This window comes from Cebus imitator, unplaced genomic scaffold (genome assembly GCF_001604975.1).
Source record: "Cebus imitator isolate Cc_AM_T3 unplaced genomic scaffold, Cebus_imitator-1.0 Scaffold163, whole genome shotgun sequence".
Lineage (NCBI taxonomy): Eukaryota > Metazoa > Chordata > Mammalia > Primates > Cebidae > Cebus > Cebus imitator.
This window is the reverse complement of record NW_016107478.1, coordinates 4558407-4575001: the sequence shown is the minus strand read 5'-3', so window position 1 is coordinate 4575001 and position 16595 is coordinate 4558407. Positions and strand designations below refer to the sequence as shown.

Genomic DNA, 16595 nt, shown 5'->3' with positions numbered 1-16595 from the left:
CTGGGTCATGACTATGATCTGCTGTGTCCTGGACTCCTAACCTTATGCAACCAGGACCCCTTAGCTTCAAAAAGTAAAGTAACTGCTAAAATGGAAAACGTTATTCCTTTTTCTAGTTTGTTTAAAGAAAACAAAGATAAGGATCCTCATCTGGTCACGCATTCCCACACAATGGTCATCTCATTCACAGAAATCCAATCAGTTTGGTAAACCTATTACCACTTTATTATATCTCAGCAGGGTGGAGTAATTTGCCCAAAGTGACACAAACAGTAAATGGCATCAGGATTTGAACCACAGTCTCTTGAGGCAAGCTTAGGGCTCCTTCCACAATATCCAGCTAAAAGTGAAATCCAAACCCTTTGATTACTTCTTCAATAAGAACAACAAACGCAGCAAGGAATATCTATTAAGCTCTGCTCTGCAGAACACCATGTGACTCTATGATTTCATTTAATCCTTATAGCAACCCTGTAAGGTAGCAGTATGAGCCCCATTTCCCAGCTAAAGAAAGTGAGGTTCTCAGACAGGAAGCAGTTTAAAGTCGCATGGCCCAGAAGCAGAGGGACTGGGGTTTGAGGCTAAGTCGGTGTGACTCCAAAGCCCGTGTTATGATTAGTGAGAGTCGGAACTGAGGTTTCATTTCATTCTTCTTAGGCAAAGATAAATACTCTAAAAAGAAAAGCAGCTGTTAGGGATATGAGGAGGGTGGTCAGGTGGAAAGAAATGAGGGCATGGACTGTGGACGGCAAAGAGAAAGAAAAATAACAGAAATTCAAGCTGTGCTGCTCCCAAGTCCTGGGACATTCCTAACTTCTCAGTCTACAAGATGTTTCAAAGAACAGAAACAGCCTTCTGTCCAAGTCCCCAGCATGGACTGGACTGACTTTTAGCCCCTATTTATGATCAAAAGACTGTTCTGTATGGTAAATATTTACACAGTTCATTAAATAATAGCCTGTATAAATATTGTTAGAAATGTGCCACAGGAAGCCACAGACTTTGTGGCTGATTCTTCAACAAATGTGCAAACTGCCAAATGCAGTGTGAGAAAAGGAAAAGGGGACCTAGAAATAGGGGGCTGTGCTTTGCAAAGAGATTTTAGCAAGCCTAAGAAGGGGGTAAAAGCTACAAATACTCTGCTAAAAAATGATCATGTGGGGATTGTTATTTTATAGTTTTCCCCTCCTTTCCCCCTGAAGCATTCAAATTGCTGCCTATGATGACAACCCCCCAGGAGTGGATGAGCTTACCCTATTTCTTAAGGAGCCACTCCTCCAGGATCTATGTGGTGACAGTCCACAGAAGCAGTGTCCCAGAAATCTGGGAAGGAATTCAATATCCTCTATCAACTTTGATCTTTGGACTTTGCTGGGAGTTGATGTACACAAGTCCTGTGCAATTTATTTAGTTAGTTATACTGCAATCAGGGGTTTGCTAAGATTGGGAAGAAAAAAGACCTCAGTCTTCTTAACAGAAAGGACTGAACACCACTTTCAACAATTCTCACATGCTCTAAGAGGGTGGGAAATTTTTAAATGAGAAGAGCTGATAGTTGGTTCTCTATGGACTCTATCAACAATACACAGAAAGAAAAGACCAGCTTTCTAACCAAACTTTCTCTCTAAATGTGAAAATCTCTTATGGCCTCCTCTTCAGTTCTTTTTCAGCCTTTCACTCCAAAGGGAGACATTTCTAAAAGTTTTAAGGTTGCCAATACTGACTCAGAAGAAACCCAAACACTGCCATGGTTCCCCAAACTTTTAGAGTCTGTAGCAACAGCACAAGACATCTTTCATCTAGACATACCTGTGGCCTGGCGTAGTCTGTAAAAAGGAGTATAAGTATATTTTCAATCAAGTGCTCATTTTGTGGCATCTGAAGGAAGGAAGGGAGTAAGCAGGGAATCCATTCCCTGAATACCGAGAAGCTGAGCCGGGCCTTTATCTAGCTCCTGGAAGAGCAGAATAATCCTTTATTCATCATTGATGTCTAACACTAATGCCTAACAAAGGACCTTGCTTGTTGCAGATCAAGAACAATTCAAAAGAATCTAGAGAAAAGGAAAAGAGGGGGAAAGGAAGGGACAGTGTGGTGGGGAGAGGGAAAGAAAGGAAATGGGGGAAGGAAATAGGGGAAAGGAATGGGAGAAATCAGAAGGGAGGACGGGGTAAGGAGGAAATTGAACTGGTAAGTGGAAGCCTCAGTGATGCACAAAATGAGAAACTAAGAAATCCCTTGACTGATGACACGAAGGGAGAAGAAAAAAAAGCAGACATATACCTTGGCTAACAAATAACAACCACCAAATTCTTCCTGCCCCAGAAAAGTCTATTAACATAATCCAGAGAAGGAACAGATTATAAAAAAAATGTCATTTCCAAGAGAGCCAGATGTAAATCCAAATAAAACACAACACAAACCAACAAAACCCTTTCTCTACTCTGAGGGTCAGCCACTCACATCTGGAATGCTTGCTGTCACCAACTGGACAGACCTCAAGACTCCCAGCACCAAGAAGTTCACATGTGGGACCCATGACATGTAGGTTCCCTGAGTCAGCTGGCTAACAGGCTCTGAAGATCCCAGACACCATAGAACATGAGAAAGCAATATCACACACAGTTTCTGAGCCTAGAAGTTCTCAAAAGAAGCTCCAAGAAGGATTACAGAAGTTATCCTGCTAAGCAGTGCAGGGCTGTGTCTTGACAACTGAGGACGTGAGCTGGGTCTATCTTCTCCACCTCTGTATCCCCAGTGCACACATACACAAATAAATTCGGTATATAGTAGGTACTCAATAAGGAGCTGATGAATGGAATAACGAATAGTCACTGCATTTGGGAGAAATGAAGGCATTTCTTCTGCACATCACTAAAAAATAAATCTTCAATATCCACAAGGTAGAGAGTAAGATGTGACGGTCACCATACTGAATTCACAATAGGAAACCTGACGCTTGTTCTGTGTCTACCATTGACTAACTTTGGGCAAGTCTCTTCACTGATGCCTCTCTCCACTGGTATGAGACTCATGAATTCTATACAACTACTCCAAGCGGTTGTTGTGAAGATTAAAGGAAATAATGAGCACAGAGAGACCTTTAAAAGAGCAATTCCTTTATAACCAGAAAGAATCAATGGCACTGGGAGGCACAGAAGGAAAATTTGGGAGTAATAGTATAGCATCACCAAAGACATTCTACAGCCTTCTTACTCAAAGTATGATCCTCAAATCAACCTTCACCTCCAAAACCAAATCACCTCCTGACACCATCTTATTTTTAAATTTTTTTATTTCCATAGATTTTTGGGGAATAGGTGGCATTCAGTTACATGAGTAAGCTCTTTAGTGGTGATTTATGAGATTTTGGTGCAACATCACCCAAGCAGTATACAATGAACTCTGTTTGTAGTCTTTTATCCCTTATCCCCTTCCCACTCTTTCCTGCTGAGTCCCCAGCCTACTGTGTCATTCTTATGCCTTTGCATCCTCATAGCTTAGCTCCCACATGAGTGAGAACATACAATGTTTGGTTTTCCATTCCTGAGTTACTTCACTTGGAATAATAGTCTCCAATTCCGTTCAGGTTGCTGAGAATGCCATTAATTCCTTCCTTGTTATGGCTGAGTAGTATTCCATCAGATATAGTCCATCTTACACACACACACACACACACACACACACACACACACACACACTTTCTTTCTCCATTCATTGACTTTGGTTGATTTCACATTTCTGCAATTTCTGACACCCACATCTTTTAATATGTGTTATCTACACCTAGGCATTCTCACCATACCTAATAGCTTGATTTCCAGTAAACCAATATTAAATGCTTCCACTATGCCAGGACGCTAGGAATAAGAGGCTGAAAAATACATTATTTCTAATTTTAATAAACTGACAGTCTAATGTTACAGTCTAAATGCTTGTGTCCTCCAAAAATGTATGTGTTGAAACGTACCCCTAAGGTGATGGTATTAAAAGTGGGACCTTTGGGAGATGATGATGTCATGAGAAACGAGCCCTCATGAATGGGATTAGTGCCCTCATAAAAGAGGCCCAAGGAAGACTCTTGACCCTTCTACCATGTGAGGACACAGCAACAAGTCAGCAGTCTGCAATCCAGAAGACAGTCCTCACCAGATACCAAATCTGCAGTGCCTTGATCTTAAACTTCCCAGCCTCCAGAACCATAAGAAATACATTTTATATGTTGCAAATAAACCACTGCATTTATGGTATTTTGTCATAGCAGCCTGAATGTACTAAGATTAATGTAAAGACCTGAATTTTTAAAATCAAACGGTGATGACTCAATTTATTCCTCATTTATATACTTCAAGCAAAACCTAATGCACCTAGTAAAACTGCATGTGGAGGTAAAGTGGTTTCATGCTGCCACCAGAATTCTGGTCATCCATACTTTAGGAACCAGGCAACCCATACCAACTCCTCCTTTTTCCACAGAATGAAGAGAAGTTAATGAGTTAATGGAGGTACCAGTTTACTGCCTTCATTAATGTTCCCACAGTTCCGACCTAGTAGGTCAGAAACTCGGTATTTTTCAGGTTTGGGGGGATCCTTATCTCTTTACTGAGCCCATTTTCAAAGAATGCTCATGTCCTCCAAAAATGTATGTGTTGAAACAAGAGGTGATTGGAAGAGGGGCATGGTACTGAATCAGAAAGACAGTAGAAAAGATGGCTGTCCTTTTAAATTTAAAGTAGGATTGAAAAAAGCAGAAAAGACAGAACCTACCAAATCCCCATGCCTCACAATGTGGCAGCCACAAGAATCCAAACTGAGCCAGTCTTAGATGGTAAAACAGTCTTGAACGGTGGCCAAAAGCCATCACCTTCCAAGAGCCACACAGGTAATGTCCAACAGTAGTCACAAGGGAAATATAAAATCCAAACTTGGCTGTAGCCAAATGTACAAAACCAGTCCTAATGATATGTATAAAAAATCTGACTCATCAAATGACATTCCCAAATTCCACCAACAAACATCCTGTTAAAGAAATTAAACTTCAGATCTCCCATACTACCATCCATAAAACCCTGCTTATTCCCTCCCAAGCATTCTGTTCAACCCTTGTGTTCCAATAAAGCAACTATTTACTTGTTTATAATGCCTTCTTTTGTTGCCCTACCAAGCCATTCCCTTTAAAGAGAAAAGGGGAGCAGAACCCACATTTATAACACCTACCAAAGTATATGTTGTTTCTCCATCTACATGAGGAAACTGAAATGCTGAAAGAGTCAATATCCTGTTGATGGTCACAAAGCCCATAGAGGGACAAAGCCATATTGAAGTCCAGGTTTGCCAAAATCAATTGCAAAAAAAATCCAAAATAGACAGATAGGATAGAATTAAACTAAAGAGCTTCTGCTGAGCAAAAGAAACTATCAGGAGACTGAACAGGCAACCTACAGAACAGGAGAAATTTTTTGCAATCTACCCATCTGACAAAGGTCTAATATCCAGAATTTACAAGGAACTTAAACAAATTTGCGAGAAAAAAAAACCCCATCAAAAAGTGGGCAAAGGATATAAACACACACTTCTCAAAAGAAGACATTTATGCAGCCAACAAACATATTTTAAAAAGCTTAACATGACTGATCATTAGAGAAATGAAAATCAAAACCATGATGAGATACTATATCACACCAGTCAGAATGGTGATCATTAAAAAGTCAAGAAACAGTAGACGCTGCTGAGGCTGTAGAGAAATAGGAATGCTTTTACACTGTTAGTGGAAATACAAACTGGTTCAACCATTGCGGAAGGCAGTACAGAGATTCCTCAGGGCTCTAGAACCAGAACTACCATTTGACCCAGCAATTCCATTACTGGGTATATACCCAAAGGAGTATAAACCATTCTACCATAAAGACAAACGCATATGTATGTTTACTACAGCACTGTTTACAATAGCAAAGTCATAGAATCAACCCAAATTCCCGCCAATGATAGACTCAAGAAAATGTGGCACATATGCACCATAGAATACTATGCAGCCATAAAAATATGAGATCATGTCCTCTACAGAGACATGGATGAAGCTGGAAGCCAACATCCAATATGTTTATTGCAGCACTGTTTACAATAACAAAGTCATCGAACCAACCTAAATGCCCATCAGTGATAGACTAGATAAAGAAAATGTGGTACATAGGCACCATGAAATACTATGCAGCCTTAAAAAGGAATGAGATCATGTCCTTTACAGGGACCCGGATGAAGCTGGAAGTCAACATCCTCAGCAAACTAACATAGAAAGAAAAAACCAAACACCACATGTTCTCACTCATAAATGGGAGCTGAACAATGAGATTACATGGACACAGGGAGAAGAACAACACACACTAGGGCCTGCTGGCGGGTGGGGGATGAGGGAAGGGAACTTAGAGGACAGGTCAATAGGTGCAGCAAATTACCATGGCACACATATACCTATGTAACAAATCTGCAGGTGCTGCACATGTATCCTGGAACTTAAAGTAAAATATTTTTTAAAAAGAATCTTTAAAAAAAAAAAAAAAACAGGTTTGTATCAGCCAGAGCTGAACCCCTTCTCCCATCCCTGAAATGACTTGGCCTTCCATACTAACAAACTGCCTGTGTCCTGGGCACACTCAGAATGAACTTTCACATCTGTTAATCCTGTGAAACCTTCTCAGATGATCATTAGAAATGCCTTCTCCATGATCCAGTTAATACAGACTGCCTGATGTCACAATAAATCCTACTGTGGGAAACATTAAATATTAACTGAAAATGCTCTGCCCCCTACCTTCCTTGTAAGCACAATGTATTGTAATGTAGTAATAAGGGGAATTACTGGGCTGTGGAGGAGGAGAGGATTATTAATATATAAAATAGCCAAATACCTTTTAAAATAAAAAGACCCTAAAAACTTTCTTCCCCTGGAGAGTTCTAGCAGCACTATGAGTAAGCCTTCTATGTGGCATGTGGCTGAAGAACCATGCTCCTCTTTGGGGCAATCTCTCTCCTGAGCAGGGGACCCCATTTAAATAGGAACACACACTGAGAAGAGAGGGAAGATGGAGAAAGGGTCCACCCGACAAGTGGATCAACATAGTCAGTCCGTCTTCTACAAAACCAACAAACACCCTGAGTTCCCTACGTGCAGATAGTTTCTTACTCCTGTGCCAGGACCCTGGAAACAGAAAGGGAGATGGTGAGGGGCAGGGGGAGTTATTTCCTAATTCTAAATGCAGGGTTACTTCATGTTAATCCCTAATATGCCAATTACAAAAGTGGGCCCATAATGAAGAAAATGATATGCAAATTTAGTAATTTGTTCTTACACAACTCCTTCTTTTGAAATGTGAATTCTTGACCTCTCTCAGTTCTGAATAATTTAAATATATATATATAGTTTCTCTGCTGATTGCTCTCTTCTTCAAGAGGTTGTTGTTGATTTGCTGACATAATTAACTATAAAATGATTTTCTACAGAACCAGACCTTCAAAGCAATGCATTATCATTAGCATATTGGCCAAAATCCACAGTTTTTCCCAGAAAGTCACTCAAATTAAAACAACAAAAGAACCCACCAACCTTACTGACTGCTGTCAGATCTCAGCAAATTCAGGAGGAGGTGAGGACAGTATCAGTTAAAGAAACAAAATCCATTCTCCGTGTGATCATGCAAAATTCCCTCCTTAGAGACAATGCCAAGCCACAGACAGGTTGAAGTCTCTGGCCCATTGTTATGTTTACCTGTTTATGAAGCCTGATCTGTTAGCTTTTTTCCTCACTCTGTCACCCATGCTGGAGTGCAGTAGTGCAATCCCCACTCACTGCAGCCTCCGGCTCTCGGGTTACAAGCAATTCTCTTGCCTCAGACTCTCAAGGAGCTGGGATTACAGGCATGCACCACCACACCCAGCTAACTTGTTTTTGTATTTTTAGTGGAGACAGGGTTTTGCCATGTTGCCCAGGCTGGTCTCCAACTCCTGGCCTCAAGTGATCCACCCACCTTGGCCTCCCAAAGTGCTGAAATTACAAGCATGAGCCACCACGCTCGGCCCTGATCTGGTAACTTTAAGGACCAAGGTGAAAGGCCTAAAGAATGAATTATCTGAAGATTAAGCATTAGACTTGACCATCCCACAAACATGGCTCTGTCAAAAGTACCAGGAACTAAAGTACAAGCTTAAACAGCACCAAATCTTCTGCCCAAAATAAAGCCCATTATCTTTATTTGACCCACAAAGACCTCTAAGCTCAGGCCCCTGCCTACCTCTCTAACCTTAGCTCTCCACCTCTCTCCCTAACCTCAACCTTCATACTCCAGGGCTACAAAACTACTAGAAACTATTCAAAGGAAGGCTTGGTTCTTTTGTTCACGCTGTTCCCTCTACCTATAATGCAAAGAATACAAACTTGCAATTCACAGAAAAATAAATACATGGGAATCTTTCACCTCACAAATAGTATAGGAATGCAAATCAAAACAATACTAAGATACAATTTTACACCTAACAAATAGGCAAAAATTGAAAATTTGGATAATACCCACTTGGCAAAAGTATGGAGAAACAGACAGTTTCATACACTTTTCACAGAAGAGTGATTCCACCTTTAATTTGGTACTATCTTTCCATTTTTTAAATCAAGTATTTTACCCAACAGTTTAACTTCTAAGAATTTATGCACTGGCTCACCAAAAAGATACACAAAAACATCCACCACCTTTTTTTGTAAATGCAAGAACATACCCACAAACAACCTAGAAGCAAATTAAATTATTATTAACAGAGGACTTTCTAAAATTGATATATCAGTAGCTGTTAAAAAGAATGAGAAAAAAGCTGCTAATTTTATACTATTAACTAAAAAAGTTCTGAGACGGTACAATATGACCCCATTTGTATTATTTTTAAATAAAGAATAGAGCAAAAGCTCTATTTTCTTCATGCAATACAGTGGTTATCAAAGTTTAATTTTCTCAAGTTTTAACAGGGCCATTGGTGGTCTCTAGAAGAGCAGTAGTATTAGTATTGCCAGGGAACTTAGTAGAAATGCAAAGTCAGGCTCTACTGACTCAGAAACACTGGGGTGGAGTTCAGCAGTTCATGCTTTAAAAGGGCCTCCAGATAATCCTGATGGATGCTAGAGTTTGAGAACCACTGTATTGTATAAAGACCTATCATAAAAGATTTCAGGAAAAACACACAAAACCTGCTTACTGCAATAACATCCAGCAAAAAGAAATACAGTGGAGGTTTGGAGGGCATTCACCTTTCCCTCTCTGTGCTGTCTAAATGTTCTCAACAAGCAGCTATTACAGTAATAGAAAGGAAGACCTCTGTATTGAGTTGAACTGTGCTTGGTATGGCTTCTACCCTCTAGTCCTAATTTTTATCCCAAAGGATCATCCAAACAGCCTTTTTTTACCCTTATACTTGGGCTATCCTTTAAATTTTTTAAGATGACTCTCATGACCTCCTATTGGGTCTTTTCTCCATGCTATACATTTTCAGTTCCTGTAACTTTCCTCCATAATATGGCTTTTTTTCCTAAAATAAAAAGAGAATAAGCAGCATTAAGAGGCAATGACCGTATTTAACTAGAGTGAGCTCAGTCACCCATGTTTTCACATGGCACTGCATGGAGATGAGGTAAGCTGAGCTAGCTGCACATGGTAAGCACACAGGAAGTCTTCCTTTTCCCTCTACCTTCCTGGAGGCCCCCTGGATGCAACACATGCTAGGACACATCACTGGCCCATCCAGTCCAGCATCTAATCTCTGACAAGGATAACTTGTTCTCGATAGAAACAATCTATGACACTAACATGAAAAATAATCTGTGCTTTAAGGGAGAAGGGAAAGGGAGCTGAGGTGTCTTCACAAACTGTCTTTAAAGGGTAGCTTTGAGTTAATCCTTATCAATACGCTATTCTTCCCTCAAGAGTTCATTAGAATTAGTGTTATCTGTGTTTTATCAATATGTACCTTCATATGAATCCAAATGTTTCTTAGACTTACTTATATTTTGAAGCAATCCTCATCTTACATCAATAAATTTTGTATCAACATTTACTCTGTGCAAGATATGGTGCCAGTGATTTAGTAGATGACCTTCCTAATCCTTCCTGCAACTTTTAGATGGGAAACCAAGGTTCTGAGCAGTTAAGTCACCTGCCAGGGTCACAGAGTCAGTGAATAGCAGAGAGGGATTTCAATCCTATGCTCTTTCTACTATGGCACGTGACAGTTTTTTAAAAATCCTAACAATAGCCTTATTCAAAAGTCAAAGCTGCCACATAATTCTACAATTCCAACATTTGGTTAAGTGGATTGAGTTTGATCTGCCTAAATCACTCTTGATTTTTTTTTTTTTTTTTGAGACAGGGTCTCACTCTATCACCCAGGCTGGAGTGCAGTGACGCAATTACAGCTCACTGCAGCCTGGACCTCCTGGGCTCGAGTGATCCTCCCATACCTCAGCCTCATGAGTAGCTAGACTACAGGCATTACCCATCATGGCACAATAATTTTTAAATTTTTTACAGAGATGGGGTTTTGCCATGTTGGCCAGGCTGGTCTCAAATGCCTGGGCTCAAGCAATCCTCCCACCTCGGCCTCCCAAAGTTCTGGGATTCCAGGAAGAATGAGCCACCGTGCTTGATCTTCATTGCATAGACTCTGTCTTCTTCTCAATTTTCATCTTGCAATATCCAGTCAGTAACTGAGTCCTTTCTTAATCTCTCTGCCTGTTTAGCAAAATCCAAGCTATTGAGTTCTCAGCCTAGTCTGCAATGGATTTCAGCATAGCTCAGCCCCAAATCTAGATGGTTGAGGGACTAGTAGTATATTTATCCTGAACAATTTTTATTTGATTTTCCTATCTTTCCTAAGCCCACTCCATACATATGTCACTGTATACCCCTCCCTGACTACATATCCATTCTTCACCTTCTTTCCCAGCTATCTGTCCTGGAAACAAAAGTATGAAACTCCAAGACTCTCTAATCTTCTGTCAAGACTCTCTAATCCTCTGTCTGCTAGTTGGGTTTGAGCAATGGAGTGCTCTAGCTGAAGCCTTAGAGAAAGAAGGAGAGTAAGGTCAGGGCTCCCTTCCTGTGGAGTTGGCCTGGGCCAGCTGCTTCTCTTGGGCTAAAATAACAATCCTCTTCAGGCAGCCTTCTCCACATGATTTCTCCTTTGGGGTTCTGGTAACCAGTCTTTCCCTCACCCCTTTGGGTCTAAGGATATAACAATCTTACTGTTACCAGACCCAGGCATTCAGGCTGCCCTCACTTTACTAAATAGTTCTTTTTTTGAAAATCATCCTAATTTAGGTATATCTTATGTTTTTCCCTCTGATATACTTCCTTCACCATGCTCTTAGCACCCTGAAGTAGTAAAAGTTCCCCTTTACTTCTTGTACCTGAGTATCTGAAAAATCACTTACTCAGGATCTTCAAATAGTCCCTTCTTTACATTTTTCTCAAAAATTCTAGTTGAAGGCTTCCAATTCCAGCCAAGGTGCAGTAACAGGAACCGTATTTACCTCCCTACTTAAAACAACAGGGAAAAAATAGAAAACAGATTCTCATGACATTGAACATCAGGTAACAGAGTATAATAATCACAGAGAGATGGGAAAAAATGAGATAAGTTCTTCAATGGCTCAAGTTCAATGCCTAAGAAATGTCTGCAGACTGTGGCACAGGAAGGATGAACACAGGCCAGATCTAGCAGTTTCCCTGAGTTGGGAAGACAGAGCTGAAGGTCTGTGGAGAACAAAAAGGCTAGAATCTTGGGCAAGAGAGGAGACAGCTGCACAGAAGAATTCCAGAGAATTGCAAAGGTACTCCCCAAGTATTCAGGAGAGTATTAATCATCTGTACTAATGCGTCCATATGTGAAAACAATCTGAGGCAGAAGCACCAAAAAGCATTACAGTGAACAAATCAGTGGGCTTCACATAAGACCAGGAATAATTCTACTCAAAGCCAGGGTAGAAAGTCCCACAACTCACAGGGCATTGGGTAGAGTATAAATTCTACCAAACATTTAAAGAATATAAAATTCTTCTTGAACTCTTACAAAACACTTAAAAGGAAGGAATACTTCCAAACTCATTTTATGAGGCCAGAGTTACCATAATCCTTACACTAAAGCTAGACAAGGACATTATGAGAAAAGATAATTACAGGCCAACATCCACAATGAATACAAATGCAAAAATTTCCAATGAAATACTAGCAAACCAAATTCAACACCACATTAAAAAGATCATTCACCATGATCAAGTAGGTAACTATCCTTGTAATACAAGGATGGTTCAACATATGTAAATCAATAGATGTGATCCACTACATTCACAGAACAAAGGATAAAAATACTATCATCTCAATAGATTCCGCAGAAGCATTTGACAAAATTCAACATACTTTCACAATAAAAACCATCAACAAATTAGACATAGAAGAAATCTACCTCAACATTATAAAGACCATATATGACAAGCCCAAAGCCAACAACACTCAGCATTAAAAAGCTGAAAGTTTTTACTTTAAGATCAAGAACAAGAGAGAATGCCCACTCTTAACACTACTATTCAGCATAGTATTGGAAGTCTTAGCTAGAGCAACTACACAAGAAAAATAAATTAAAGGCATCCAAATTGGAAAGGAAGGCATAAAATTGTCTGTTTACAGATGACATAATGTTATATATAGAAAACCACCAAGACTCCAAAAAAGCTGTTAGAACTAATAAATTAATTCAATAAAGCTGCAGAATACAAAATCAATGTACAAAGTTCAGCTGCATTTCTATTCACTAACAATGAACAATCCCAAAAAGAAATTAAGAAAACAATCCCACTTAGAAGGGCATCAAAAAGGAAAAAAATACTTAGAAAAAAATTTACCAAGGAGGGGAAAAATCTGTATATTGAAAACTACACAACTATGATGAAAGAAACTGAAGAACACAAAAATAAATGGAAAGCCATCCACATTCATGATTGGTAGAAATAATATTGCTACAATAACCATTCTACACAAAGTGATCTGCAGATTCAAAGTAATTCCTATCAAAATATCAATGACATTTATCAAACAAAAAAAAAGAAAAAAGAAAAACACAATCATAAAATTTATATAAACTGTAAAAAACTCCAAATAGCTAAAGCAATCTTGGGAAAGAACAAAGCTGGAGACATCACATTTCTGAATTTCAAATTATATTACAAAGCCATAATAATCATAACAAGATGGTGCTGGCATAAAAAGAGACATATACACTAATGATACCAATATAAAACCCAGAAATAAACTACTCATATGCAATCAACTACTCTTTGACAAAAGCACCAAAAATACACAATGGGGAAAGGGTAGTCTCTTCAATAAATGGTGTTAGAAAAACTGGATATTCACATGCAAAATAATGAAATTGAACCCTTATACTATACACAAAAATCAACTCAAAATGGATTATAGATGTAAACATAAGACCTGAAACCTTAAACCTCCTAGAAGAAGACAGGCAAAAACCTCCTTGACATTGGTCTTAGCAATGATTTTTTGCATAGGGCATCAAAAGCATAGGCAATAAAAGCAAAACTAAGCAAGTGAGGCTACATCAGATTAAAGCTTCTGCACCGCAAAGGAAACAATCAAGAAAATAAAAAAGCAACCTCTAAAATGGTAGACAATATTTATAAAGCATATATCCCAATAAGGGCGTAAAACCCAAAATATATGTTAAAAATACTTATTTAACACAACACAATTTTTTTAATAGGCAAAGAACTTGAATATTTTCCCAAAGATTACATACAAATGCCCAATCAGTATATGAAAACATGTTCAACCATGACCAATCATCAACAAAGTGTAAATCAAAACCACAGTGAGAAAGCACTTCACACCTATTAGGATAGCTATTATCAAAAGTCAACGTATAAGTACTGAAGAGAATATGGAGAAAAGGGAACTGTTGTACACTGTTGGTGGGAATGTAAATTGGTACACCAATTACGGCAAATAGTACAGAAGTTTCTCAAAATACTAAAAATAAAACTACTATATGATAAAGCAATATTATTTCTGTATATACCTCCAAAAGAAATGAAATCACTACTTGGTATGATAAACTGTACATGGGAGTACACTGCAGCATTACTCATAATAACTAAGATATGAAAACAACTTTAATGTCCATAGATGGGTGAATGAATAATGAAAATGTTATACACATATCTGCAATGGAATATCATTCAGCCTTAAAAAAGATTCCTGCCGTTTGCCACAGCATGGATGAACTTGGAGTACAATATGCTAAATGAAACAAGCCAAGCACAGAAAGGCAAATACTGCATGATATCTCTTATACATAGAATCTAAAAAAGTCCAACTCACAAAAACAGAGAGGAGAATGGCAGTACCAGGTATTGAGGAAATGGAGAGATATTGGTCAAAGAATACAAACTTTCAGTTATTAGAAAAATTTCTGGATATATAATGTTCAATATGATTACAGTTGAAAATTTACTATATACTTAAAATGTGCTAAGAGAGTAAATCTTAAGTATTCTCACCACAAAAAAGGAGTAACTACATGAGGTGATATGATAATTACCTTCATTGTAGTAATCATTTCACAGTGTATATCAAATCATGTTGCACAACTTGAGTATGTACAATTTTTATTCATCAGTCATACCTCAATAAAGCTCGGGAAAAAGAAAATTGATAACCTGAAGAGCTCTATGTCTATATAATCAAACAACATTGTATTTAACCTCCTGCCCCCAAAACAACTCCAGGCCCTGATGGCTTCACTTGTGAATCCTACTAAACAGCTTGTTTTTTTATGGAATAATGAATGGCTTTATTTTTTAAAACTTATTTAATAAGATTCCATTAAACTTTTAACAAATTGAATAAAATTGAATTTTATTTAAATACTTTAGGTTTGCATTTTTTTATATTAATTTTTTTTTCTAATCCTCCTTCCTCCTATCCCCAACCCTCAAGTAGGTCTCAGTGTCATTCCCCCTTTTGTGCACTTTTGAACAGGCAGTATTTTTGGTTTTCTGTTTCTGCTTTAGTTGGTTTAGGATAATGTTCTCCAGCTTTCTCCATCCATGCTACTATAAAGGACATGATCTTATTCTTTTTCATGGCTGCACAGTATTCCATGGTGTATAGGTACCACATTTTCTTTATCCAATCTACCATTGGCGGACATTTACATTGATTCCATGTCTTTGCTATTGTGAATAGTGCTACAATAACATTTAAGAAAAAAATAATACCAATTCTTCATAAACTCTTCTGGAAAAATCAAAATGGAAGAAATACTTCCTAATTCATTCTATGAGGCCAGATTTACCCAGACGTCAGGTATTATGAGGATGGACACAAAAATTCTTCAAACTTTAGCTAATAAAATTCAGTAACATAAAAAAAGGATAATATGCCTTGACCAATAGGGTGTATCTCAGGAACACAAAGTTTAACACAGGGGAAAAAAAATCATTAAATGTAATTTACCACATTAAGAATCTTTTTTAAAAATATGAATGATCACAACAGTTATAGGAAAAGCAACAAAATTACAACATCTACTATTCCTTTAAAAAAAATTCTCAGTAAAGCAGGAATACAATGAAACTTCCTAAACCTGATAAAGCTTATCTCCAAATATATGTAATTCGAATCATGCATCATACTTAATGATAAAATGAATGCCTCTCCTGCAGATCAGGAAGAAGGCAAGATGTCAGCTCTCATCAGTTCTATGCAAAGCAATGATTCTGGCTAGTGGAATACAGTAAGAAAAATAAAAGGCAACCTCATTGGGAAGGGAAGTAAAACTATCTTTATTTACAGATGACAGGATCACCTAAATAGAAAATCTGAAGGCATCTACCAAGAAGCTCTTAGAACTAATAAGCACTTTAGCAAGATTTCAGGATACATGATCAATATACCAGTAACAAGAAAACAACTGGAAATTAAATTTTTAAAATACATAAAATATTAATATCATTTACAATATCATCAAAAAATAGGAAATACCTACAGGTAATCCAACAAATATGCATAAGAGCTGTACACTTATGTATAAGAGCTCGGATTGAGAGCTATAAAACATTGCCTAGAGAAATAAAGAAGACTTAAATAAATGAACAGATACACTGTGTCCATGGGTCAGAAGACTTGGTATTTCAAATGTCAATTCTCACCCAAATTAATGTATACATTAAATACAATTCCAATTAAAATCTAAATAGGCCTTTATTTTGAAATGGACAAAGTGGTTATAAAATTCATATGGAAATAGAAAGAACCTAGAATAATCAAAACAAATTTTAAAAAGAACAAAATTAAAGGACTTACACTAGCTGATTTCAGTACTTATTACAAAGCTGTATTTATCAAGAATATGTGGTATTGCCATTAAAATAGACAAGAGATCAAATGAACAAAATAAAACACAAAACTGGGCCAGTGTATACATGGTAAATTGATTTTTGAACAAAGGTGCAAAGGCAATTCTACGAAGATAAGCTTTCCAGCAAA

General features: G+C 37.9%; 1 protein-coding gene across 12 annotated transcripts in view; it reads right to left on the bottom strand.

Annotated features, from left to right (window-relative positions):
* Nucleotides 1-16595, bottom strand: part of FGGY (FGGY carbohydrate kinase domain containing) — a 432024-nt gene that overhangs the window by 412695 nt on the left and 2734 nt on the right. Inside the window, exon 1 of one of the 12 annotated variants that reach the window (XM_017544013.2) lies at nt 1254-2250. The exons of the other annotated variants lie outside the window; for them this stretch is intronic. The gene's annotated coding sequence lies outside the window, so the exon portion shown is untranslated. Of the gene's footprint in view, nt 1-1253; nt 2251-16595 lie in introns of those variants that run through there. 12 annotated transcript variants of the gene reach the window in all.